Consider the following 18,683-nt stretch of genomic DNA (forward strand, 5'->3'; position numbering starts at 1 on the left):
TCAACTCTTGAGTGGGGTTGACTCGTGCTGACAAGAGTAAAGCATGTTGGCAGAATCGAGCTCTTGATGGCGGGCTCGGCGATTAAAGTGAGCTTGTCCGGCTCCTCCAGGTGCGGGCATACTCATACAGGCAGATTTTTATAGCTTCCTATTGTCAAGGCAATTTTTATAGCCTACACAGGGCAGAGGTTGATGCTACGACTATTTAGAATGGTAGTGAAAGTCTTAAAACTTCAAAGTTGATTTGAGGTAAAAAAATGACTCTGATACAAAATTTGTTAGGGTTGCAGAAACTATGTGACTAATTGGTTTAGTATTAGAGGATTGAGAATGGATAGGAGTGGTGAGTAAGAGGCTAGTTAGAAAGTAGAAGAAGGAAACTTTGTTTTGTAATTACTTTGATTGTTTGAATCTTAACTGCTTCAGAGCTTGGTTACAATGCTTACATCCAAGGCTTATTTATAGGCATATAAGGAATTCCCTAAGATCCTTAGATATTTCTTGATTTCATCAAATTTCTATAGAATTTTATATAATTCTATTTTCTATATATATGCATGCCTATTACATCTAGTTCCTAAATATTTTAGACGTTTCTATTTTACATGTCCCTTATAAATATTCTAGAGTTTTCTAGAATTACAAATTATCTTCTAATATGAATAAATGCTGAATAACATTTCAATAGCCAATTATTTTGCCACTTTTCCTGTAAAATACCTAAGTTGTAAAAAGTGGCATAAATAACCCTAAAATTGTCTACCATTATGGTAAACACCATTAACAAAACCTTTTATGACAAAAATACCCCTCCAAAGAAAATTAATAAAAAGATGGAGTGTAAGTATAATGGTAAATATGATAATAAATTGGGTCAATACAATGTTTAAAATATCATGTGCTAATCACATGGAAACATTCTTAGGAATTTTACCACATGCAACTAACTAAAGATATTAACGCAACAGCTTTTTACAATTTATGATGTTAAAGTGCTGTTATTTTTACAACTTAGGGTATTAAGTTATTATTTTTCTATAACTTAGGTATGTAAGTGTAAAAATGGTGAAACAATAGGGCATTTAAGTACCATACCACTATCATCTAAATACTCTCTCTTTGTTTTATCTATGGTTAAATCTCTGAACCAAGACCCAATGAAAACTGGCATCTTACTTTGAATCACAACTAGAGATCATATTTTGAAACTTGAGTTTTCTTCTTCCTTCAAAAACCCTTGGCTTCCTACATGCTTTATGGAGCTGAAAAACCTCTCAATCTTTAGACCTAAGTCCCCAAAAGGATTGGGCTTCATGTGTTCTCCTCTCCATTACAAATCCCACCTTAAGTTAAAATTTCTCCTCTTGATCAGCCAAAAATAGATGCTCAACAATCTCAAATCACTCAAATGCAGCCTCTCATCATCAAGGCTAACATCTCACCAATGTTGATTTAGCATAAGCAAGAAGCTTTTTGGCTCTACATGTTTCTTTCAAAGTCTATGACCATATTATAAACTTGGGCATTAGACTGAGGACATGAGAGATGGTGCTTTGGAGCCTGTTGAGCTTAATGATGCTAATATGAAGGTTGTTGATGTTGAATGATGAGCTAGTTTTACAACTTTGAGGACTATTAAGAGTGTTTATCTCAATAATGTAGTTATTCTTGATTAATCTCCTCATCAACTAGAGAAAGCTAGGCAGAAGGAGGCATTGAAGGAGTGCACTATTATTGAGGGAGATGCCAAGGATCTTCCATTTGAGATTGATGCTTTTATTAGATATGTGTATGCTGGAAGGTAAGATTTTGATTCAACTTTGTATTTTGGGATGGGGTTTTATTGATATTAGGATATTCAAGGTGTCCTTAATATTTTGAATTGATACAAAAACCTTATGGGAAGTGCAATGATCTTTGGAGGTTTAAATTTTTCATTAGTATCTATAACCATTTCAATTTCAGTGGTAGAATCTCTAAGTCTAATATTAAAAAAAAATCAAATTTGTTGTATTTCTATTTAGTAGCTTCCCCTTGTTGGAAGTCCAAAATGGAAGGTGGTGTTATCCAACATAGGCTGAGAACCATATGTGATAGGGTGATACTTGAAGTTTATTAATTGCCTTTACATACAATTTTTTGTTTTAATTCAATAAAGAATGTAATAAGATGGAGTTGCTATTATCACACGAAAATGTTGATTTCTAGAGAGTTCAAAGAAAGGTAAGAGCTTCTTTTATATGGAATCACTTATTGAATGTTCTTAAAGTCCCTAACTATTATACCAAACTCTAAAATTATGATGATGATTGAGGGTTATATTTTTATATTCTAACACACCTCTGCAGGTTGAGAGACTTTTTTAATGTGTTGAAACATAGACTTATACAATGGTTTAGAATATTAACTTTAAATTCGTGGCCGGTGGGAATTGAATATGAGTTGATTTGATATCATCTTAAAGTCCCAAGCAAGTACACGAAAACTTTGAAGTTATGATGAGGATAGAGGGTTATATTTTTACATTCAAACATATGTAAGGCATAGATTTGTTGACTATGGATGGTGAGAAGATTAATTGGAAGTTAACACATTCTGGGTGCTTCTATTAGCAGTGTTTATAACCTTTTCCCCCAGATCATGTCTATGAAGTGGGTTGGTTTAATGTAGTTTGGTGGCAAAGGAGGGATTCCCAGATATGCTTAACATGCTTTCATTATGTGCCTAGTAGCTTAAAACAAAATTAGAACTACAGATTGGTGGTGTACGGTGAATTTACTTGTAGCTAGTAGCTTGGAACAAAATCAGAACTAAAGATTGGTGATGTCCGGTGAATTTACTTCAAGAGGATAGATGTGTGCTATGTAATGCTGATGGTGAAACTAAAGATTCTCTCTTCTTTCATTGTTATTGGAGAAGTAATTGTAAGAACCTTATAGGGTGGGTGAATAGGGTTATTGGTGTAATATTGAGATTTTTTTTTTTTGCATGTTAGTGAAGAAAAAGTATGAAGTGATAGGGTTTGGAGATAATTGAATAGATAATTGGAGGGGTTATTGGAAGTGTCCAGTAATTAGAACATACCTATCTTGAAGTGGTTGATAAAAAGTTATATGAAATATCTCAATTGAGGATATAAGTGATTTACTCTGAGTTAGATCTAAGAATAAAGTAGGGAAGTCCCAGGAAAATTTTAGGAATACACATAGATGAAGCAATCAGCACAGAGAGCGTATATGAGATAAATAATGTGGTTCACTCCTCAATTGGGCTACATCCACCTATATAGCACTTCAACTAGGATTTTTCAAATCCACTCTATGTGAACTTCCACCTAAAGTTTCTGGATTACAACACACCCAGTGCCTTGCTTAACACCCTCAAGTTAGCAGCACTTCACTACTATTTGCAACCTAAGTACTTCACTCTATTGATGAAGGAAAGGAAATTTCTAGGGTTCTCTCAATAAAAGATATGAGAATAAATATTCACTCAATAGCAAGCTCACTCAAATTACAAGTGAGGCTTTAATAGCTTGTCAAGTTTAAAGTAAGATGTGATTTAGTAGCACTTAAGATTATAGCTTAAGAACAGATTGCTTTGAAGGATAGGATAAAGATGGGCTTAGGCAATGACTCTTCTACTTGATGGTGGTTGGAATGCCTTGAACAATCAAATACAATGACTATAAGTAGCCAAGCATTATAATAGTTCATGAGACAAGCCAATATGAGACATTTTGACATGGGATATTTTGACAATCTTAAAGATAAAATGGCAAGTTGGGAGACAATGTATGATAAAAGGGTTAGAGCAAGATAAGGAATGAGTTCACCAATTTGTCTTGAAAGGATTTGTCTAAGATGTCATGATTTGACAAAAGAATATATCCAAGTGGTTGGAGACATAGTATGGGTAAAAAAAGTAATGTTATGATCATTCTTCCAACCTCAAGCCATAAAAGGGATTATGAAAATATTCAAAAGAGGTTCTTGTGTTCAAATGGCTGAGGATTTCTCTCACATATATAAATAAATCCCATAGATTAAAGTAATCTAAGGGTGAAAGAATTGAACATATGAGAGATAGATAGATAGATAGATAGAGAGAGAGAGAGAGAGAGAGAGAGAGAGCAAAAGTCTAAGATTCCTTTAAATATAATGTCATATATGAATAAACAATAAATACAAGAGAGGATATTGTATTGAAAACTTTGTGAGAATAAAAAAAAAGGATAGAATAAATAAACTAGTGAGTTGGCCATCATTAATGATGGCCAACTCATTATCCAATAGGAGGGAGACACTTCACTTGTCCCTCCTATTGGTCCCATCTTTTGGATCCCTATAGCAAAGCTCCCATGTAAAGTTGTGATATAGATAGACTAACTTGAAATTTATATAATATGTTCCATGTGCTAAGGTTAAGTTATGGACACAAAGAAACTATCATACATCAGTTACTTTAATAAAAGACTGCAGAGAACATGTGAGTTTGCATTTCTTTGATTAGAATAACTCTTGCCACTTGTTGCGTGTGACCAAGTTGATTTTATAAACAATTGCAGCTGTCCAGATTGTTAATGAAAAGATGCATGGAAAGATCTATGAGGGACCTATGGGAAGATCCATGTAAAGATCACAGAAAGATCTATGAGGGACCTATAGGAAGATTAATGGGAAGTTCAAAGGGAAGATCTAGTCAATGGAATAAAGGACTAGTACTAGCAAATTTCACAAATTCTACCCAAGACCCAACGCACAGAGACTTCATTATTTTCTACTCCACTAGAGATTCCAAAGCTCTCTGTAAGTCCACTTGGTCTTGAGTTTAGAAAACACTTAGATTATTTGATTGCTTGCATGCTATGCTAGCTTTGTTTGCATTGTTTTCTTGCTTATTTGCTCCATTTTTTATTTTGCTTTGTATGGCTCATGAGCATCATTTGTCATCCATGTACTACCAAAAATATATTGTTAGAAGATAATTTGTAATTTTAGAAAACTCTAGGATATTTGTAAAAAAGTATGTAAAGTAGAAATATCTAGAATAATCTAGGAAGAAAATATATTAAGCATGGATGTATGTAGAATTATATAGAATTCTCTAGAATTTTGATGTATCATGAAAAATCTAAATATTCTAGAGAATTCCATGTGAGGCTATAAATAGCCTTGAATGTAAGCTTTGTAATCAAGCTTTGAAGCAATTCATACAAAGTTTCTTCAAGTTCTTACCCTCTTCTCATTTTCCATCATATTTTCCCCATTCTCAATCCATCCCGCTTCCTCAACTCTAACAAATTTGGTATCAGAGCCATCCTTTTCCACCTCAAATCAATCTTGAAAGTATTTAGCCTTTCACTACCATTCTAAATGGCAGCCTTATCAGCAATTGCCCCTTCTCTTTTCAATTACTCTCAAAACTTAGTCCCCATTTTCGACAGCAAAAACTATGACTTCTGAAGCCTCCAAATGAAGACACTCTTCATCTCTCAAGAACTTTGGGAGCTTGTCGAAGAAGGCTATGAAGGTCCAGATGACTCAGCAATGTTAGCATCATGGACACCAGCAAAGCAAAAGGAGTATAAAGAGAACAAGGAAAAAGATGCGAAGGCGCTTCTCTTTATCCAACAAGGGGTAAGCAAAGCAATCTTTCCCTGAATAATGTCCGCGTCAAAATCAAAGGATGCATGAGACATACTCAAACAAGAATTCAAGGGCTCCGATAAGGTAATTTCTATCAAACTACAATCTTTATGGAGAGACTTTGATAACATAAAGATGAAAGATAATGAATCCGTGAAAGAATTTTCTGATAGAGTTACCTCAATTATTAATCAAGTTAGAAGCTATGGAGATAAAATAGAGGATACGAAGATAGTTGAGAAGTTACTGAGAAGTCATCCCCCTACATGGGATCATATTGTTGCTGCCATAGAAGAATCTAAAAACTTATCAAAATTAAGTTTTTATGAACTAATGGCTTCTTTGGAGTCACATGAGCTTAGAAGAAGCAGATTTTCAAGCCAAGAGGTGGAGCAAGCGTTTCAGTCAAAACTAATATTTTCAAGGAAAGGAGGTGATTGAACTAAAGAAAATAAAGAAAGAAGATTTTCTCAGAAAGTACAAGATGGAAGAAGCAACTACCATGAAAGAAAGTTTGGAAGACAAGGAAAAATTAACGAGAGAGATAAAGATTTCTCAAAAGGTAAGTCTACCTCCTATTGTAAAACATGTAGTAAGTCTGAACATAACACATACAATTGTAAGTTTAAATACACAAACTGTAGAAATGCTAATCACTCCCAAAAAGATTGCTGGTATCAGAAAAATAATGAATTCCACTATACAGAAGTAGAAACCGATCACCTACTTTATTCATGTTTTAATGCACAATCAGAAGAAAAGGATACTTGGTATTTGGATAGTGGATGCAGCAATCATATGACAGAAAATAAGAACATCTTCGTAGAGTTAAAGGATGAAACAAGCTCTCAAATAAAGCTTGGAGACGGAAAATTACAAAACATTGAAGGAAAGGGAGTGATAACAGTTCAGACAAAGGGAGGTAAGACAAAATACATCTCAGATGTTCTTTATGTTCCGGGGCTAACTCAAAATTTACTTAGTGTGGGACAATTAATCCAAAAAGGATATGCAATCAATTTCTTTAAGAATGAATGTGTGATAATAGATGATAAGAATAAATTTCTTTAAGAATGAATGTGTGATAATAGATGATAAGAATAAGCAGATAGTGGCTAGAATAAAAATGGCCTCTAACAAAGTTTTTCCCTTAAAAATGTCAATAGAGAATCTTGCACTCAAATCAGAAGAAAATAATAATTCTCTATTATGGCATCAAAGATACAGCCACTTAAACTTCAAGAGTCTAAATTTGCTAAAAATGAAGAATATGGTGATAGGACTCCCACACATAAATAAAGAAGAAAAAAATTGTGAAGGATGCATTTATGGAAAATTGCATCACTTACCATTTACTAAAACATCTTGGAGAGCAAAAGCCCCATTAGAATTAGTGTATTCTGATGTTTGTGCCCAACACAAACCCCATCATTAAATGGAAGAAAATATTTCTTATTATTTGTTGATGATTATAGCAGAATGATGTGGGTATATTTCTTAAAAGCAAAATCAGAAGTGTTTTCAAAGTTTATTGAGTATAAGGCTCTTGTAGAAAAACAAAGTGGCCACAAATTGAAAGTTCTGAGAACTGATCATGGAGGAGAGTTCACTTCCAATGAATTTCAAAATTTCTGTAAAAAAACATGGAATTAAAAAGGAGCTAACAACAAGGTACACTCCACAACAAAATGGAGTAGCAGAAAGAAAAAATAGATCAATTGTGGAGATGGCGAGGAGCATATTAAAAAGTAAAAATCTCCCAAACAAACTATGGGCTGAGGCAGTATATACAGCAGTCTACATCTTGAATAGATCACCAACAAAAGCTGTGCCAGACAAGATGCCATATGAAGCTTGGTATAGGTGAAAGGCGAAAGTGAATTTCTTTAAGGTATTTGGTTGTATCGCCTATGCACATAAACCAACACAACTAAGGAAGGAAAAGTTTGATGAAAAAGGAGAAAAACTCATCTTTATTGGCTACAGTGAAGAATCCAAAGCCTACAGATTATACAATCCTGATACTAACAAATTAGTGGTCTCTAGAGTTGTTATCTTCGATGGAGCAGGAACATGGAACGGTGAACCGCATCAAACCTCAGCACCAAGCATCGTTGAAGAAGAAACGAGGGGAGCCACATCATATCAAGATTCCCCTAGTCCAAGATCCTCAGATGCATCAACTTCAGACACAGATTTACTGCCTAAAAAGGTGAGTTCACTTCAAGATATTTATGACTCCTGTGACGTAGCATTCTTCTCCTGTGAACCAAAGAAATTTGAAGAAACCATTCAAGATGAAGACTGGAGAAAAGCAATGGATGAAGAAATCTACATGATCGAGAAGAACAAAACATGGGAGCTGGTGAATCTTCCAGAAGGAAAAGAGGTCATTGGCGATATACAAAACCAAGTACAATGAAGATGGCTCCATTTAGAAACTCAAGGCTCGATTAGTCGCGAAGGGTTACTCTCAGCAACCAGGAGTCGACTTCAATGAGACATTTGCCCCAGTTGCTCGTATGGAGATCATAAGGACGGTATTGGCTATAGCAGCACAGCTCAAGCTCAAAGTATTTCAGCTAGATGTCAAGTCAGCATTCCTAAATGGAGAACTCGAAGATGAAGTCTATGTCGAGCAACCATAGGGCTACATAGTCAAGAAAAAAGAAAACAAAGTTTATCGGTTACAAAAAGCACTATACGGGTTGAAGCAAGCATGGAATAGCAAAATTGATAGCTACTTCCACGAGAATGGATTTCAAAGAAGCCCGAGTGAACCATCTCTATATGTGAAGAAAAAAGGTGCGGACTTCATTATCGTTTGCCTATATGTTGATGATTTAATTTATTGTGGTACTAACACCATGATGATTGAAGAATTTAAAAGAAAGATGAAAGAAGATTTTGAGATGACAGATTTAGGATTGATGAGATATTTTCTGGGACTACAAGTAAAACAAACTGAAGGAGAAATATTCATCAATCAAGAGAAATACTATGAAGATGTTCTGAAGAGGTTCAACATGAAGAATTGCAATCCAGTAGCTACACCAGCATTGCTAAATGAAAAGCTATCAACGAACGATGGAGTGCCAAATGTGGACGCCTCAAGTTACAGAAGCCTAGTCGGATCGCTAATCTACCTCACAAACACTAGGCCAGACATATTGTATGCTGTAAGCATTGTGTCCAGATTCATGAGCAATCCAAGCAAGCTACACTATGGAGCAGCGAAGCGGATTCTTCGATATCTTCAAGGAACAAAGAGTATGGGAATCAAATACACAACAGAAGAAGACAATGCATTATCTGGCTACACTGACAGCGACTGGGATGGATGCATTGATGATCGCAAAAGCACTTCAGGATATGTCTTCACTCTGGGATCTAAGGTAATATCCTGGACCTCAAAGAAACAACAGATCATAGCTCTCTCATCTGCAGAATCAGAGTATATTTCAGTTACAAATGCCGCATGCGAAGCAGTATGACTTCGAAGGATTTTATCTGATTTACAACAAGACCAAGAGTCACCGACTACTCTTTATTGTGACAGCAAGTCTGCAATAGCCATGACAAAGAATCCAGTCTTCCATGCTAAAACCAAACATATTGAGAGTCGTCATCATTTCATCAGGAAGCTTGTTGAAGATAAGGAGATCAAGCTAGAGTTCATCTCAACAAATGAACAGTTAGCAGACATCTTCACAAAAGCATTACCCTCCAAAAAGTTTATACTATTTAGAAATGAGTTAGGAATTACAAATTAAGGAGGGGTGTTAGAAGATAATTTGTAATTCTAGAAAACTCTAGGATATTTGTAAAAAAAGTATGTAAAGTAGAAACATCTAGAATAATCTAGGAAGAAAATATATTAAGCATGGATGTATGTAGAATTATATAGAATTCTCTAGAATTTTGATGTATCATGAAAAATCTAAATATTCTAGAGAATTCCTTGTGAGGCTATAAATAGCCTTTTTGATGTATCATGAAAAATCTAAATATTCTAGAGAATTCCTTGTGAGGCTATAAATAGCCTTGAATGTGTTGACAATTAACAAAAGAAAGACAAGATTTTTTTTATATTTTCATTAATGCAGAACAAGGCTTTTATAAGCCAATACAGAAACTGGAAATCAGCACACGTTTACACTAACAAATGATGCCTAAAAACGTGGCTTAATAAGCTAAACTAATTTGACCACAAATTCAGATAAACGTGCTAACAACCTAGACCAATTCAGCTTCCTAAAACGCAGCTAACAGAAATTGATTATTTCTGACAATAATTCGTCAACATAAAACAAACTGAAATAACTTAAACTCCAACGGCTAGTGCATGCTTGATCACTTCATTCAACACCTCCCCTTGATCCAAGCTTGCACATGCCTATCTTCTCCATGAAGTGTTGATGTTTGACTTGATTCAGAGCTTTGGTAAACAAGTCAGCATTCTGAAAATCAGTTCCACAAAATTCAAAGCAATCTGTCCTTCAAGTACCAATTTCCTAATGAAATGGTATTGCACATCAATGTGCTTAGTTCTGGCGTGAAATGCAGGATTCTTTGCCATAGCTATAGTAGACTTGTTGTCACACCAGATTTCTAATGCACCCTGTTGCTCACAGCATAGATCCTTTAACAGCTTCTTCAACCACAGCAATTGCTTAGCTGCAGCACCCATAGCTATGTACTCAGCTTCAGAAGATGATAGCGCCACTGTATCTTGCTTCTTTGAGCTCCAAGTAATAGCTCATGATCCTAAGTCAAACACATCCTGATGTACTCCTTCTGTCATCAACACAACCAGCCCAATCACTGTCTGTGTAGCCTCTCACCTTGAATCCTGATGTACTCCTTCTGTCATCAACACAACCAGCCCAATCACTGTCTGTGTAGCCTCTCACCTTGAAGTCTTTTACACTTTCATACCAAATACCATAATCCAGAGATTCTGCCACATACTTTAGGATCCTTTTGGCTGCTCCAAGATGTTGCTTTGTGGGACAATTCATATATCTCGACACAACACTGACTGAATAGGTAATGTCAGGTCTAGTGTGTGTGAGATAATTTAGACCTCCCACCATGCTTCTAAAAACTCTCTCATCTGCACTTTCTGTGCCATCAACCTTTTGCAGTTTCTCATTAGCATTCATAGGTGTTTTTGCTTTCTCACAATTCTCCATGTGAAATCTCTTAAGCAGATCATTTGCATACTTTCTCTGACAAAAGAAAGTTCCATTCTTTTCTTGCTTTACTTCCAAACCAAGAAAGTATTGCAAGACTCCCAAATCAGACATTTCAAACTCATTCATCATTGAGTTTTTAAATTCTGATAACATGCTATGTGAAGAGCTAAAATATATGATATCATCAACATAAAGGCAAACGATGATGAAATCATTCATACCTCTTTTCTTCACATACAATGTAGGCTCATTTTCACTTCTGCTAAAGCCTGTTTTGATGAAGAAATCATCAATTCTGCTGTACCACGCCCTTGGAGCATGTTTCAGCCCATAAAGAGCTTTTCTCAGTTTGTACACCATTTCTTCTTCACCTTTTCTGATGAATCCCTGAGGTTGCTCAACGAATACCTCCTCCTGCAATTCTCCATTGAGAAATGCAGACTTTACATCAAGTTGGAAGACCTGCAATTCCCACTGAGCAGCTAGAGCAAGAACAATCCTGACTATCTCAAATCTTGCAACAGGAGAAAAGGTCTCCTCATAATCTATCCCTTCCTGTTGAGCATATCCCTTTGCCACAAGTCGCGCCTTGTGCTTTGAGATGCTTCCATCAGAGTTGTACTTAGTTCTGTACACCCATTTCAGACCTATCAAATTCTTATCTTTGGGCAAACTCACTAGCTCCCATGTGTCATTCTTCTAAATGCACTTAATTTCCTCCTCCATTGCATTTTTCCATTCAGGTTGAGTAATGGCTTCATCAAATCCTGCAGGCTCAGTGACTAATAAAGCAAAGTTACAATTTTCATAGATATCAACAAGAGATCTTACACGTAGTGGAGGAGATTCATCTGATGATGAAGAGTGAGATGATGATGAACTCTGACTGCTTGAGGATGTTGATGACACATGAGGTGTTGTTGGAGGAGTTTGCTGTGTTGGCGCCACAGCAGGTTCATCAAGTTCTCCAAGTGTAACAGATTTCTGCATCTCTTCTCTTTTCTGACTTGATTCACACCAGCTCCAACTTGCATCTTCATCAAAGATCACATTTCTGCTTATGATGATCTTCTTTGTAACTGGATTGTAGAGCCTGTATGCTTTGGACTCCATTGAGTAGCCAATGAATATGCACTTCTCTGCCTTGTCATCTAGCTTAGTTCTTAAATTCACCAGAGTATAAGCTATGCAGCCGAAAATTCTTAAGTGACTTACAGAGGGCTTTTTTAATCTCCATGCTTCAAATGGAGTTGAGTTTATGACAGCTTTTGTAGGAGACAGGTTGAGTATATATACTGCTGTTGCCACTGCCTCACTCCAGAACTCATTTGGCAAAGATTTGGCCTTTAGCATACATCTTGCCATCTCCACCACAGTCCTGTTCTTTCTCTCTGCTACTCCGTTCTGCTCTGGTGTGTAAGGTGCAGTAAGCTCTCTTCTAATACCATGTTCATCACAGAAATGCATGAATTCCTGTGACACAAACTCACCACCTCTGTCTGTTCTCAAAGCCTTGACTTGCTTGCCACTTAGTTTCTCCACCAGAGCCTTGAATTTCTTAAAGTTTTCAAAGGACTCTGATTTTGCTTTCTGAAAATACACCCATGACATTCTACTGTAATCATCTGTGATCAACAGAAAATACTTACTTCCTCCCAAAGATTCTGTTTGCATAGGCCCACACAGATCAGCGTGCACCAGTTCCAGCCATTCACTAGCTCTCCATGACTTCCCACTTGAAAAAGATCCTCTTGCCTGTTTTCCATACACACAGCCTTCACAGATGTCTAGATCACCAATTCTAGGCAATCCATTCACAAACGCTTTAGTACTTAAGAGCTTTAAACCATGAACATTTAGATATCCATACCTGAGATGCCATAGCTTGGCACTATTATCACCTTTCACCACAAGTGCTTGGCCTGCACTTCTTGTCAGATCCAATGGAAAGACTTTATTCTTTCCCATTGCAATTTTCATCAATGCCTCATTGCTTTGCTTTTCCTTGATCACACACATGTCATCTTCAAATACAACTTTGTAGCCGCCACAAACTAGTTGCCCAACACTCAGAAGATTGTGTGCCAGTTTTGGCACATACTGAACATTATGCAGGAGCTTTGATTTGCCTTGCTCAGTTGAAAAAGCAATTGTGCCAAGCCCTTCAACTGTCAATTGCTTTCCATCTCCAAGCCTGACAACACTTTTCTTGCTGTCATCAAGATTCTGAAACATAGCTCTTGAACTGGTCATGTGGTTGGAACACCCACTGTCCACATACCAGACAGTATCTCCTGCACTATCACAATTATGTTGAGCCAAGAACAAATTCTCTTGCTCAACATAATTTGACTTTTGCTCCTGCTTTCCTTTCTCCTTGTCTTCATCTTTCTTCCAACAAGAGGCCTCCTTATGCCCTGGTTTGTTGCAGTAGTAGCATTTTATAGGCCCCTTGTAATTACTTTTGGAAGACTCCTCTCTTCCATCATTGGATTGGCCTCTTCCTCGGCCTCTCCCTCTGTAGCCTCCTCTTCCTCTTCCTCTTCCTGAGTTCTGATATGATTTCTCCTTGTTTGAAGACTCTCCTTTGACATGGAATGCTTTCTCCTCTTTCTTGTCATCACCTTTGGAATGTCTCTCTTCATGAGCTTGAAGAGACCCCATCAATTCATCAAAGGTATAAGTTTCTATGTCTTTGGATTCTTCAATTGCTGTCACCACATGATCAAACTTGTTTGTGAGGCTTCTTAGCACCTTTCTCATAACTTGTTGAGATTTGATCTCTTCTCCATATGACCTCATTTGCTGGACAATGCTTGACACACGTGAGAGATACTCCTGGACAGTCTCCTTTTCTTTCATCTGAGACGTCTCAAACTCTCTTCTAAGAGACTGCAATCTCACTGCAATCACCTTCTTGTCTCCCAAGTATTCTTGCTTGAGAGTGCTCCAAGCTTCTTTTGCTGTAGAAGCTGCTGCAATTCTTGGGAACACTTCATCATCCAGAGATTGCTGAATGATGTAAAGTGCCTTTGCATCCTTCTTTCTCTTGTCTCTCAATTCTTGATCTGGCTCTACTGGTGCATTATCAGTAAAACCATCTTCCACAATGCTCCATAACTCCTGTGATCTAAAGAGAGTTATCATCTTTAGACTCCAAAAGTGGTAGTTCACTCCTTTGAACATAGGCAACTGGGTAATCGAGTTCCCATTGCCACCAACACCATTGTTGTTGTTTTGCATTGTTTCTCTCTATGTTTCCCTTGTGTTTAATCCTCACACTAAACACTCAATCAAGCCCCTAGATTACCCTCTAGCTCTGATACCAATTGTTGACAATTAACAAAAGAAAGAAAAGAATTTTTTTTTATATTTTCATTAATGCAGAACAAGGCTTTTATAAGCCAATACAGAAACTGGAAATCAACACACGTTTACACTAACAAATGATGCCTAAAAACGTGGCTTAATAAGCTAAACTAATTTGACCACAAATTCAGATAAACGTGCTAACAACCTAGACCAATTCAGCTTCCTAAAATGCAGCTAACAGAAATTGATTATTTCTGACAATAATTCGTCAACATAAAACAAACTGAAATAACTTAAACTCCAACGGCTAGTGCATGCTTGATCACTTCATTCAACAGAATGTAAGCTTTGAAGCAATTCATACAAAGTTTCTTCAAGTTCATTAGCCTCTTCTCATTTTCCCTCATATTTCCTCCATTCTCAATCCATCCCGCTTCCTCAACTCCAACATATATAACACTTATAAACAAAATATTAGTCCACATTAATTTAGTCTCATTTGTCAAAATATATGATTCACAGCAATATATGATTCACAGTAATTTTTGCTATCTTGCAGAAGATGATGCTGCAGACTCCTATTAGAGATTGGTCTCTATTTGTCGATTAGTTTCACGGGGTGGTGAAAGGAAAGAAGTCTAAGAGTTGTTGTAGGAGGTGTTTGTTGTTGGCTGTAGTTTACAAAATAGCGGCAAGAACATACTCAAGATTGTACAAATTAGATGCTCACCCTCCTCAACATGTTATTAAGGGGGGCGCATAGAAGAAGCTAAGCTCAAGTATAGAGTGTAGTGGTTGTGACCCTTTTCTTTCAATCGTACGAATACTTGTACATGAAGGATTCTTTTTGTAGTTGGTTATAGTATAATTCTCATGTTAGAGGAGTTGGTATATTGATGTGGTCAGCTTACTATGTAAGCCTGGGAATGCCAGGGTTACAAATTGTAAAGAGATTGATTTGAGCAAGAAAATGTTACTCGATCACCTTTTCCAGTGCAACGGGGTTGTCTCAGTTACAGTACTTTTCAATCATAATAACAGCTAAAATTTGCTCCAAAAGTTAAAATAAAAATGAGTACAATTCATGGAGAGGGATGGTGTTAGTCACATTAGGCATGAATTGACGGTGTTAATTATATTAGTCATGAATTGTTATCGCCTAAATGTGCTGTTGGACAATTATCATTTAGGAAGTGGTCTTTTCAAAATTCACTATCAAACTCTATCGAATTATCTTAGGCGCATTTAGCAATTTTGTGAACAAGATCATGTATTCTATTTCGTACTTTTTTTTTACTCCTAAACCGCCTATATCACCCCTCATTTCTATCATGAAAAAACTTCATCATTTGGTATATCGCACATTTCTCCTTTTTTTCCATGTTAGAAACTCATACTAGGACAGTACCACTATTTGCAAATTTTCTTCTCTCGTATCTAACCAAGATAATATAATTAATTTTTTTCCCAGCATTGAGTACTAGCCTGATCCTCAACGAGGAGTCAAGGAAGCATATCGAGTCGTGAAACTTGGAGGGGTGGCTTGTTTAATTGGTCCTGTACATCCAACATTTTGCCTTTTTTTGCTTCTTCGCTATTGTCTGGATGCTCTGTGAACGCGTGAAAGGAGAGTCTGGGAACTCTCCTCTCCTGGTATTTTCTCTTCTGTAACATGATGCCATTACTTTTGGCCGGCAAACATTAGCAGAATAATAAAGGGTCTTTCATAGAAACCACTTTTCTTCACACTAGTATGATAATACAGTATCACCTTTTGTTGGAAAATGGGTGTAGACCCAAACCTGTCAGCGACGAGCTTCAGGTGACCTCGACGCATATCTGGCGAGCTCGAGCGGATGGCCTTCAGGCGAGGTCGAAGATCTGCAGGCGGGCGTGCTTCGACAATCCAGGTGAGCTCGACGATGGAAGGTGAGCTCGAAGTCAGCTCCTTTCAGGCGAGGTACTCGACGAGCTTCTAGCAAGCTCGAGTGTCTGTCAGGCGAGCTCCTGGCGAGGCGACTCTACAATTCAGGCGAGCTCGTGTCGATGCAGGCAAGGTCGAACGAGCATGCAGACAAGCTCAAGGAAGGCGAAGGCGAGCTCGAAGCTAACAGGCGAGCTCGACGAGGCTAGCGACAGCCTGTCACTAGCTGGCACTAGGGTTTCCCTATAAAAGGGAACCCTGTGCACGAGAAATTGAGAGGAGAATCTCGATGCGTTTTTCTCAGAGAGATTGGCGGCAGCTTTGGTGTCTTCTCCACAACGAATTTTATTGAGCACGAGTTTTTTCAGAAGAAAACTCGTATATTTAAAGAGAGTTCATGTAGCGATTTTGAGAGGAGATTTTTCTTGTTGGAAAATCTCACGCATTGACAGAAGAACAGATAGTTTCTGTTGCTTCTCTTTTTTGAGAGATCTCAAATTTGAGATCTTCTCTTTACAAACCTTAAAATATTTTCTGGTGAAATGTCGATCGAATTCCCAAAATGCCCTTAGAGAACACACAGATTTGGCGAGTATCATTTCTTCTTAACTAAATCTAAACCAAAGTTTTGTTTTTAAGGGCATGTTAATCAATATTTCATTGAAAAATAAGTCAATGTGGTTAATTGCTATCTGAAACCAATTCAAAAGTAGTTTCTAACTTATTAGGCTTTAAAAGTAACTTTCATATTGTCATCCTATTTTAATTAAAGTGGTTTCTATGAGAAAACCCAATAACAAATATCAACTATCTCTATATTTGATCCGATAACTAATACTTTTATATGGCTTCTTGTTCATAACCTGCGATATCTCATTCAAATATGTAATAAAACTATTACGAGCATATCACATCCATTTACTTCAAATTTGGGATTGGTCTAGCAAAGAGAGGAAATGAGATTAAGTCTCACATTGAAGAAAAAAACAGTTATATCAATATATGTTTAAATATGATTGGACTGACGACTCAAAAATGGTTAGTCCTTTTGAGTCAATTGGATAACCAGTCCATCTCTGTTCACGTGCCTTTTATCACTTAGGTTTACTAAATTGTATATTAGTAAAATTAGGTCCCTCAGGTTTGTTCCGTATTTAAGCCAATAGAGCAATTATTTGAATGTGAAAGTTTATCAACTATGCCAACACTCTGTGCTGAAGAACTCTTAAAGGAAAGATCTTTTAAGGATGCGCATTCTGCGTACCAAGTGCTACCTTAATATAGTGGTTCAATTTTTAGATCAAAAATTCTAACATTTTGCACAAAGCTGCAAAAATTCTAACATATTATATCCTTTGATCTTTGTACAGATGGATCCAAAGGCAGAGGATGCGAAGAAGCCAATCAATCCATTTGCCTTCATCTTTTGTTTCATTTTAGGTAGTATTAAGGACCAGATAGTACCCAAGGGTGTGCCTATATGAGATTAATGAAGCAGACAGAGATTTAAGCTCTCCTCTGGTCTGTGATCAATCAGAATCTTTTAGCTGTTTTTTTTTTTTAGATTTTGTCTAAAAGCTCTTTACTACTAAGACTCGTGAGTGTTCAAATTTATTGAATGGAATTTTTTAAAAGTTTTTAGTATGTCTGTGCATTGTATCAACTTGATGAAAGAATGATCAATTTTCATATATTTGCTGACTGCAACTTTGGTATCATTTTGACTCCCCATGTATATATTCCTATATCAAACTAGAAACAGTGTATTTTTTTGCCGTGTTATTAGAACAATGTTAATTATGTTCCCAGAATCCTCATAGGCAACCGAGGAAAAATTAAAGAAAAGAGTAAATTTTTGGCCCCATAAAGAGGAAGTAATTACTCTTTTATTATCATCATCATCTTCTTGTTATAAACATCACCTTCAACTTGTTCCCTTTTGCAGAGTAAATTATCAATTTAAGTAAAATTATTGCTCATTTTCTCGTACTAAATCTTATTTGTTTACTTAAACCGCTAAAGGAAATCGTCATTTTAATCTAACTCATCTTACCATAGTGCTCCCTAACTTAATTAAGAAACATCTTTTGAACAACCAAAAGTTTATAGTTTTTGATAATGCAATATGAAGATTAGTGATTTGATTCATTTCTACTTGGAATTAGTTGAGGAAATGAAAATTAAGAATTTTGTTTAATTGAACTCAGGATTAAGATAAAAGGGTGATGGTAGAAACTACTGTAACTTTTGTCCATTCAGAGTCTAGACCCATGCATAGAAAAAATGTATATATAAAGAAAGAGAAAACGAAATATTGAAGAAGAAATGGGATTTGTGTCAATTGTTCCGTTGATTCAACAATTGAATAAGACCAAGTATGGTTAGTGCGGACGTGAACAGTGCGAGACAGTGAACAGTGTTCACGCTGTTCATCCGAGACAGTGAACAGTGTCTCAGCACTGTTCACCCGCGGTTTGGGGTTTTTTCCTATGGTTTTGGGCCCTATTTTCTTGGTATAAATAGGAACTCGTTTCTATGTTTTCTAAGGGGTTTTAGCGGCTGTTTTGAGAGAAAAAGCAAAGAGTTTTTCATATCTAAAAG

General features: G+C 36.5%; 1 pseudogene; it reads left to right on the plus strand.

The window, feature by feature from the left end:
- On the plus strand, positions 1,250 to 17,566 carry LOC109847821 (annotated as a pseudogene).

This window comes from Asparagus officinalis, chromosome 7, assembly GCF_001876935.1.
Source record: "Asparagus officinalis chromosome 7, Aspof.V1, whole genome shotgun sequence".
In the NCBI taxonomy this organism is placed as follows: domain Eukaryota; kingdom Viridiplantae; phylum Streptophyta; class Magnoliopsida; order Asparagales; family Asparagaceae; genus Asparagus; species Asparagus officinalis.